Source organism: Pinus tabuliformis, chromosome 4_1 (assembly GCF_031772625.1).
Source record: "Pinus tabuliformis cultivar Carrire ecotype Pingquan chromosome 4_1, CPIR1, whole genome shotgun sequence".
In the NCBI taxonomy this organism is placed as follows: domain Eukaryota; kingdom Viridiplantae; phylum Streptophyta; class Pinopsida; order Pinales; family Pinaceae; genus Pinus; species Pinus tabuliformis.
In genome coordinates, this window is record NC_142303.1 from 470,496,946 (window position 1) to 470,505,936 (window position 8,991).

The window sequence follows — 8,991 nt, forward strand, 5'->3', positions numbered from 1 at the left end:
ATATAAATTAAATAGGTGGCAGATATTAATAAGCGTTAATCTATAATAACATGTATAAAACATTTTTATTATTTATCGCTAGTTGCTAAATTTATCATACATATTAAAGGGTTAAAAAATGATTTAAATCATATTTTATTTTTATAAAATAATTAATATATAAGTCAAATAAAAAAACATGTAATAAGATTTTAACAATGGAAATTTACTTCCACTTTTTCATGGAGATAGTTAATTTGAAAATAGGTTTTTTTACAACACTATGGGTCAATATCACACCTGCTCAATACCACATGCCAAAAAAATCATAATTCATTTGATACTACACTTAATCATATGGTATTTTTTTACTTAATAAATTTAATTAAAAAGTAAAAGAAAAAACAAAAATACTTTGTAAATAAATTTTAGCCTTTGATTTATATATATTAATAAGAATATTCTATGGAAGTTAAATCCCTACTATCCACCTAATAATTATTGGTAATTAAATTAAATTTTTGAAAGCCTTATTAAAAAAAAACATACATATTGACATAAATATAATTACATAGGTGATTTGCATGTGATATGGTTATGCTCTCCCTTGCTCTCTTAGCAATTATATTCTAGCACAACATTATCCTAACAACTTTCAACTAGAAAGAAACTTATAAATCTCTTATAATTCATTTCAAGGTTAGTTCTATACTTATCCAAAGTGATCCTAAGCATAAGAAGGTGTTCCATAGTTAATGGTAGTTATTAAATCTAACCTAGCTTTTATCTCTTTTTCCATGGTTTTCTACCCATATGTTGAACTTCTTTCCCATATAATTCCATATAACTTGTCCTAAACATAAGAAAGTGTTCCATAGTTAATGGCAGTTATTATATTTAACCTAGTCTTTATCTCCTTTTTCATTGGTTTTTGCCCATATGTTGATCTTCTTTCCCATATAATTCCATATAACTTGGCTAAAAGGGGGATAATTATAATGGTCATATAATTAGAGATATTGTTTTTATTTTCATCTTTTAAAAGTAAGTACAATAAGACTTTGAGTTAATGGTTTAGGGAAGCCCTACAAGATTGTTAAATTGAAGAGATTGTTGCTATGGGGATGAGAATAAGCCCTCCAATTTTCAAAAATGTTTGTTTCGTATCCTTCACTGTCCTTAGATTTCCCTCTTGCTAATTACGTAACTATAAACTCTATGCCTATTATAGAAGAAATTTCTTCCTCTAAAGAATGTCTTTGAATGCTTTCCACAACATTAAGAAATTCATAAAATATTTCGAAGTGGAAATTTGGTCATTATTTTTTCTTTTTGTTTATTTACCACATTTTACATCATTTTAGCCTTGTATTTATCTATCTTTCATTTTTTAACAACTCATTAAAAGCATCCCTGATGGATTTTATAATAATATTACACTCTTTATCATACAAGGGTTGGTCATTCTATTTTCCTTTTTACACAACACCTTGATAGCAAACTTGTTACTTGAAGTAGAGATGGTTGTCATAAAATTATGATAAGATTTACACTATTGCCCTTATTTGATATGATATTATATCTATTATTGAAATCCTTAGACAAAAATTATCTTTGTCTTTGTTGAAGATCAAGTGCTTTCGGTTATCAAAATTCTCTTCAATGGGGCTTTTGTGCTTAACAAACTTTAGAGTTAGGATTAAAGGTGGGCACTAGCACAAAGACAATGGCTTAAAAAATGGCAATGGTGACATCATGAGTGTGCTCACATAGGAACAAGGGTGCATTCTTAAAAACATGCACACACTCCCTATCATATTGCCTTGGTACTCCTTGAACCACTACACATGCTTGCCAACTTGGATTTTTTAGAAACGTGATATCATTTCAAAAACATGTATGCTTTCAAAATTGTATGTGTGTTTTCGAAAGTGCATGTGCTTATGTATGTTTTCAATAGTGTGTATGCTTTTGAATGCATGTGCACACTCTTATGTCTATGATCTTTGAGAGGCGAGGAGAGAGGGAGGGAGGAAGAGAGAGATTGAGCGTGGTGGGGTGGAGTTTTATGGAGGGATTGGGTGGATTTTTATGAAGGACGGACTAAGGTATGAAAGGAGGGAAGGATAGAGAAGGAGAGGAAGGAAGAGGAATGTGGATGGTTAGAGAGAGAGAGAGAGAAGGAGATAGGGATAAAGAGAGAGAGAGAAAGAGTAAGAGAGGTGGATAATGGGGAAGGGTGAGAGAGGGAGAATGGACAAGTGGGGGAGATATAGGAAGAGGGAGAGGGGGGGAGAGAAACAATGGAAGGGAGAGAAATAAAGAATGCAAGAGAGAGGGGGGAGCAAGGATAGAAAGATAGAGTGAGAGTGGTGGGAGATAAAGGGGAGAGAGATCTAGAGGGAGGGAAAGCGGGAGGGACATAATGAGAGAAAGGAAAGGGGGAAGGGAGAGAGAGAGAGAGAGGTAAAGAGAGAGATAGTTTGGGTGGAGAGAGAGAGAGAGAGAAGAGGGATGGTAGTGAGGGAGGCAAGGAGGGAAGGAAGAAGAGAGCAAGGGAGAAGCATGAAGGTCTAGAGAGAGGGAGAGAGATCAAGGGGAAGGGAAGGAGAGAAGGAAAGATGTAGAGAGAGGGGGAGGGAAAGGTAGAAGTAAGAGAGAGAGGTAGGGTAGAGAGAGGAGGAAGAGAGACTGGTGAAGAGAAAAAGCTAAGGAATAGTGAGGAAGGAAGAGAGAGAGAGAGGAAGAAAGACAAAGGGAGGAAGAGAGGTAGAGGGAGAAAGGAAGAAAGAGAGAGGGAGGAAGATAAAGAGGTAAAGAGGGAAAGAATGGGAGGATATTGGGGAAGGGGGAGAGAGAGAGAGTTGAAGTGTCTATAAGAGAAAGAGGATGGGAGGGATGTTTAGAGAGAAGAGGGGAGGGAGAGAAGGAATGAGGGACGAAGAGAGAGATAGAGATTTGGGGGACTTATTGTGAAGGAGGGACTGAGGGAGGTAGAGAGGGATAGAGAAAGAGAGGAAGGGAAAGGGAGGAATTTTGAGAAAGAGGGAGAGTGAGGTAGGGAAGGGAGAGAAAGAAAGTGAATGAGAAGGGGGGGGTGGGCGGGGGGAGAAAAGTGCAGAGATTTATGTGTGAGAGAAAGTGAGAGAGAGAGAGGTGGGGGGAGAGGGATGCAGAGAGATGGAGAAAGAAGAGGAAGGAGAGAAATAGAGAGAGGGAAGGAGTGAGAGAGAGAGTGTGTTGTGGGAGAGAGGAGATAAAGAGGGTGAAAATAGTGATAAGTTAGAGAGAGAAAGGGAGGAAGAGAGATAGATGAAGAAGGAAAGTGGGGGATAGTGGTGAAGGGAGAGGGAGGGAGAACGAAGGAAAGGGGGAGAGTGGGAGAAAGAAAAAGAGGAACAAGGAGAGATGGGAAGAGATTGAGTGAGGATGCAATAGACATAGAGGGAGGGAGAGTGGTGGGAGATCGAGGGGGTTCTCTCTCTCTCTCTCTCTCTCTCGCTATATATATATATATATATATATATATATATATATTATTTTTATTTTTCTCTATATTTCTCTATTTTCTTCCCTCTCTATAAATACTTCTCTCTCCCTCCTCCATATCCATATCTATATCTATCTTCCTCCCTATCTCCTTCTCTCTTATGCTCCCTCATTCCCTTCATCTCTCTCCATCTCTCCCCCAGCATCACTCTCGCTATCTCTCACTCTTCCTCTCCCTCCCTCACTCCCCCACTCCCTCCTTCGATGCCTCCTTCATAACAACCCCCATCCAACTCTCTCTCTCTCTCTTTCTCTCTATCCCATTTATCTTTGTCTATATCTCCCTACCTCGCTCCTTATCTCTTTATCTTTCTCACTCCCTCATTATCTCTCCCCTCTCACCCCCATCTCTCTCTCTCTCTCTCACACACACACACACACATACACATACACACACCTATCTCTCTCTATCTCCTTCCCTCCCTCCTTCCATCTCTCCCTCCCTAAAGACCACCCTGCTCTCTCTCCCACTTCCTCTCTTTCTCTATCCCTTTCTTAATCCCTCCTTCAAAACAACCCCAATTAAGCTCTCTCTTTCGTTCCCTCCCTCAGTATCTCCCTTTATCACTCCCCTCATTCTCTATATCTTTCTTCCTCCCTCTATCCCTCTCTGTTTCTCCCCCTCAGTCCATCCCTTTCTCTCTTCTTCTCTCCCATCCTCCCTCCTGCTTCCTCTATTTCTCTATCCCTCCCTCCTTCAAAATAATTTACCTCCAACTCTCTCTCTTTCTATTTACGCCCTCCAACCTTTCTCTATATCCCTCCCTCACTCCCTACCCATCCCTTGTTCTCTTTCCCCCTATCATCTCTCTATGTCTCACTCTTCCTCTCTCTTCCCCCTTTCCCCTCCCCACTCTCACTCAGTCACACAGACACTCTCTCTCCTCCCCCCTCCCTCCCTCCCTCTCTCACTCTCCCTCAGTCCTTCTTTCACAACAAAAACTCTCAAACTCTATCCCTCTCTTCCTCCTTATGTCTCCCATAACTCTCTCCCCCACTGACACCACTCTCCCTCTTCCCTCCCCACCCCCTACTCCCCTCCCCCCCCCTCTATTTCTTCTATCCTTCTGTCTTCCTTGCTCCTACTTCCCCCCAAACCCCACCTCAACAATTTCCCATGTGTTAAAGTTCCTAGCAGCAGGAACACGCATTTGTTCCTAGTGGTAGGAATGCATGCATTCCTAATCCCAATAACCTGTAATGGACAATAAATTCCACCCACTCCCCCGCCCCCTAATAGAAAAATAATTCCATATACATACATACATATACATCTTTTCTAAAAAATGATTGTTTTCATGTATTTGTGAACCAAAGCACTAGGTTTGTGACCCTAAACCTATATTTTCAACAACCAACTCATTTTGTGCATAAGCTTCCCATCACAATTAACTTTAAATAAATAAACAAAACTTATGCTCATTCCTATTGCTAAAAATGCAGATGCATTCTTAGTGGCATGAATGCGTGCTCATGTTCCTATTGCTAGGAATGTGAGTAGGTTCCTTACACTAATAACATGTGGGAATTTATGTCGCTAGGAATGCATCCACATTTTAGCGTTGAGAACATGCATGTGTTTTTTGAATTTATGAGCAGCTTACATGTGCAAAGAGTTTCTTTCTTTGGTTATAGTTTAGGATCACAAACCTAGTGGCTTGTGTTACAAATACATACATACATACATATATATATCTATATCTATATATATATATATATATATATATATATATATATAGCATCATTTTCATATAGGAAAGACATCCTAAATTCTAAATATATAATTTAAGATATTAAAATAAGAATGTTTACTATTTTTAATATAATTTTCTCTTGACATATATCAAAATATGAATATACATCCCTTGTTTATTTCCACTATAACATATTTTGGCTTTAACCATTTAGAAAAAAAATTATATGATGCATTATAAGACATTAAGACCTACAGTGTAAAAAAAAAAAAAAGATTGTTCAATAATATTAAGACCCTTTTAAAACTTGCACTAACATAAGGCCTTGTACTTTCAAGGATATAATGAATTTCATGATTTAAAAAAAAAATTAAGATCATAAATTTTGAAAAAAAGTTGTGCACAAGAAGACTCTCTTATCTACAACTCTACAAGTTTTTGTAGCAAGATTCTATCATTTAGGTACTCAAAGGTTGCAAAGGAAACATATGCATTATATTTTGTATGAAAAACAACATAGTTAAACCAAATTTCTATCTTTTTACACCGTCTTCAAATTCATTGTGTGAGGACATCTAATCATGTTGTTTTGCTTTGCCACTAACACATCATTAGAGACCATTATTAGCTTGCAACCACCCAAAATTTACTATTTAATTGTGTACAAGGATATCAAGTATTTCATAATCTATGACATTGTTCCCAAACCAACGAATATAGATCCTCTCATTAGATTTTAGCCACTTTATTAGAAAACTAAAAATTATTATATTTTTATAACTATAAAATATGATTAACTGAGTACCAAACAATTCAAAATCTTCTAATTTATTTTTTATTTGCTAGCTAAAACAAAGTCTTCATCTAACCATAAAAAAAATTACAGATGAAATTATCATTTAATTAATAATTTGATTATTTGTTGTTTTAAAATTAAATTCTTTTAGTTTGCCATAAAGATCATGCTTTAAATAATTGGAAATATAATAAAACAATTTATACCTCCAATTACCTTATACCAAGATTTTTTTTGTTCAATATTGATCATTAGACATATCCTTGTATTTTAGGAATCTTAAATTCTTAATACTCCTAAATTTCAATAAACTATATAATAGTAATTTAAAAAAAATCTAACTTAACATTAGTCCTTTATTCCGGGGAAAGCAACTATAATTCTTATTTTTTAAAATTTCATAAACCATATTTATGTTCATGATAACTTGTTTTAACTTGAATTAAACTATATTTATACCCAATTATTTTGCCTATTTTTTATTTAGGCAACAAATATTTTTATAAATCTATAAATGCTGTTAACACGTATGATATAATAAAAGTTGGATTTCATTTAAAAAAATTAAATAATTACAATATAATAAATTTTAATTTTGTGTTTAAAAAAAATAATAAAAATGTGTAGTTTAATTTAGAGATGAATTAGATTTTGTCAGGAGAATTTAATAAAATAATTTCAAGAAACAATGTGATTTTTTTGTTATTTAAAATGTATTTTTTAATCCATAAATAGATTCAACACACAATTTTAAGAAATAATATAATTTTTTGTTTTTTAAAATGTATTTTTGAATGCATAAATAAATTCAGCTCCTGAAAAACTGCCTAATTATTTATAAATTAATAACTTAAACTCAAATTTTAATTAAAAAAATAAAAATAAATTAAAAAACCCTTAAAACCTATAATAAATATTTGCTCCCAATAAAATGAATCTTTCCGATAAAATGTCTTTTAGAATCTCTTCCCAATCCGACAAAAATGGACTTCGACCACATCCTAGTAATTTAATTTAAACAGCACGTTATTAATCGTTCCATTCTATGCACTTTATCTAAGAAACATATATGTAATCATTAGAATGCGCGAATTTTTGTAATGTAAGGTAACTGTTTGGAAGTCTATAGTTTTCCTGGCTAATCTATAAGGCGTTTCTTCTGGGCCCGCAAATCTTTGACCAGATCACTGCAGGTTTCCTCCTAGTTTTAGGAGACTGCCAGGCTGCCAGCGAGCGTTATTTTCCACACGCTTTCACAATACACCAACTTGTCTCTACAAGTTTCCCTTGTATCTTCTTTCCTAACGCGTGCTACCACCTGTTTTCTTCGCACCCTTCCATAGAATTGATAGCTGAGGCTTCTGGAAGCGAGTTCAAGTCAGAAGTGGCCACCTTCTTTATACTATTTGTTCACATGAATATTATTTGCGCAATAATGCCTTTGTATCTTTGCTTTTGACGCTGCTTACCATTTAACTGGCAGAAAAATTAAATTACTAATTCAGGTCCTCCGGAACTCTTAAATTTTCAAATTAAACAGTACGAAAATTTTCCGTTAACAAAATTTACAACATTGTCCGTTTTCCTAAACTTTGCATTAGTACGTGTTTATTTACAAGTAACATGGTTTGTCTTGTCTTCTTTTTCAGAGGAAAAAAACCATCATAGATTTATATTAAGAAGATATAAAGATCTGCATTACATAACAAGATTTGGGGGCAAAAGTAAGCCCAGATGCTGATACTAAATAAAGGGCCAGATTTTCAGGATCATCCAAAGCTTATGACAGAAACATATACATAACCTGCATTATCCGAACATGATACAAAAAACATTCTATCGCAGAAGAAACAAAACCAGCAAAAGATTGCATGATAAAACACATTCATAGAGAGCTTGCGGCCTTTGCATGGATGAGAGTCACATTCCATTAATGCTGAAATCCTGAATGAGGAATGAGCTACCATCAAGCATGACTGATAATGAGCACAGACCAGGCTGCATGCTAAGACCATCCTTTGAGAGGATATCAGCCTGAGCATTCCAGGAACGAGGAATATGCTGAAACGAAATCCGGTTAATTAGGTTCCGAAAGAAGCTGATGCGGCTTAACCATCCAAGGAGATGTGGACAGTTAATAAGACCCAGACCATTAACATGATCAATGAGCGATTTTGAGTCTCCAAAGATTGATATAGACTGTATGCCCAAGAAGACACAGAAAGCAAGCAACCCCGAGAGAGCCCTAGCCTCCGCCAGAGAATTTGAGCCAAAACCGCCATGCCAAGATAAAGAATAGTGAAGGCTGTCACTTATAACGATGACCACCCCGCAGCCACAACAATGGTTGCGTTCAGCTCCATCGAAGAACGCGGCAGGGGTCTGATAGGAAAAGATTCCCAGCTCCTTTTTGCAGGCTTTTTTTGGCTGAGAGTCGACTTGAAGTAAAGAGTCATGGCATGCAATAATACGCTAAAGAGTTGCATGAAGGGGCTCCTTTGATTCTTGAAAAATTTGTGCGTTCCTCCATTTCCATAAGAACCAAACAGCGATGATGAACAATGATCTCCAGGATAGACATTGCTCACTCCACCACTTATAACCATCCTGAACAGAAGGAAAGATAAGGTGAGGAAAACCAAAAACTAAAGAAAGTTCATACCGGATATGGAGGGACGAGGCGCATTGAAAAAACATATGCATGTTTGATTCCTCTGCATTGTGGCACATGGCACATCTACTGGGACCCTGCCAGTTTTTCCTTTGAAGAACCTCCCATGTAAGATTCCTGTTGCCAAAAACTAGCCAAGAAAATATAATCATTTTAAGAGGACATGCCGCCTCCCAAAGGCAAGGAGGGAAGAGCAGACTAGGACTCCCAGCGAGAACCGAGATCATTTCAGCATAGATATCCTTTACGCGAACAGGGAGTTTTGCTTTAGGAAGAGACCAAACCAAGACATCCTTCGTTCC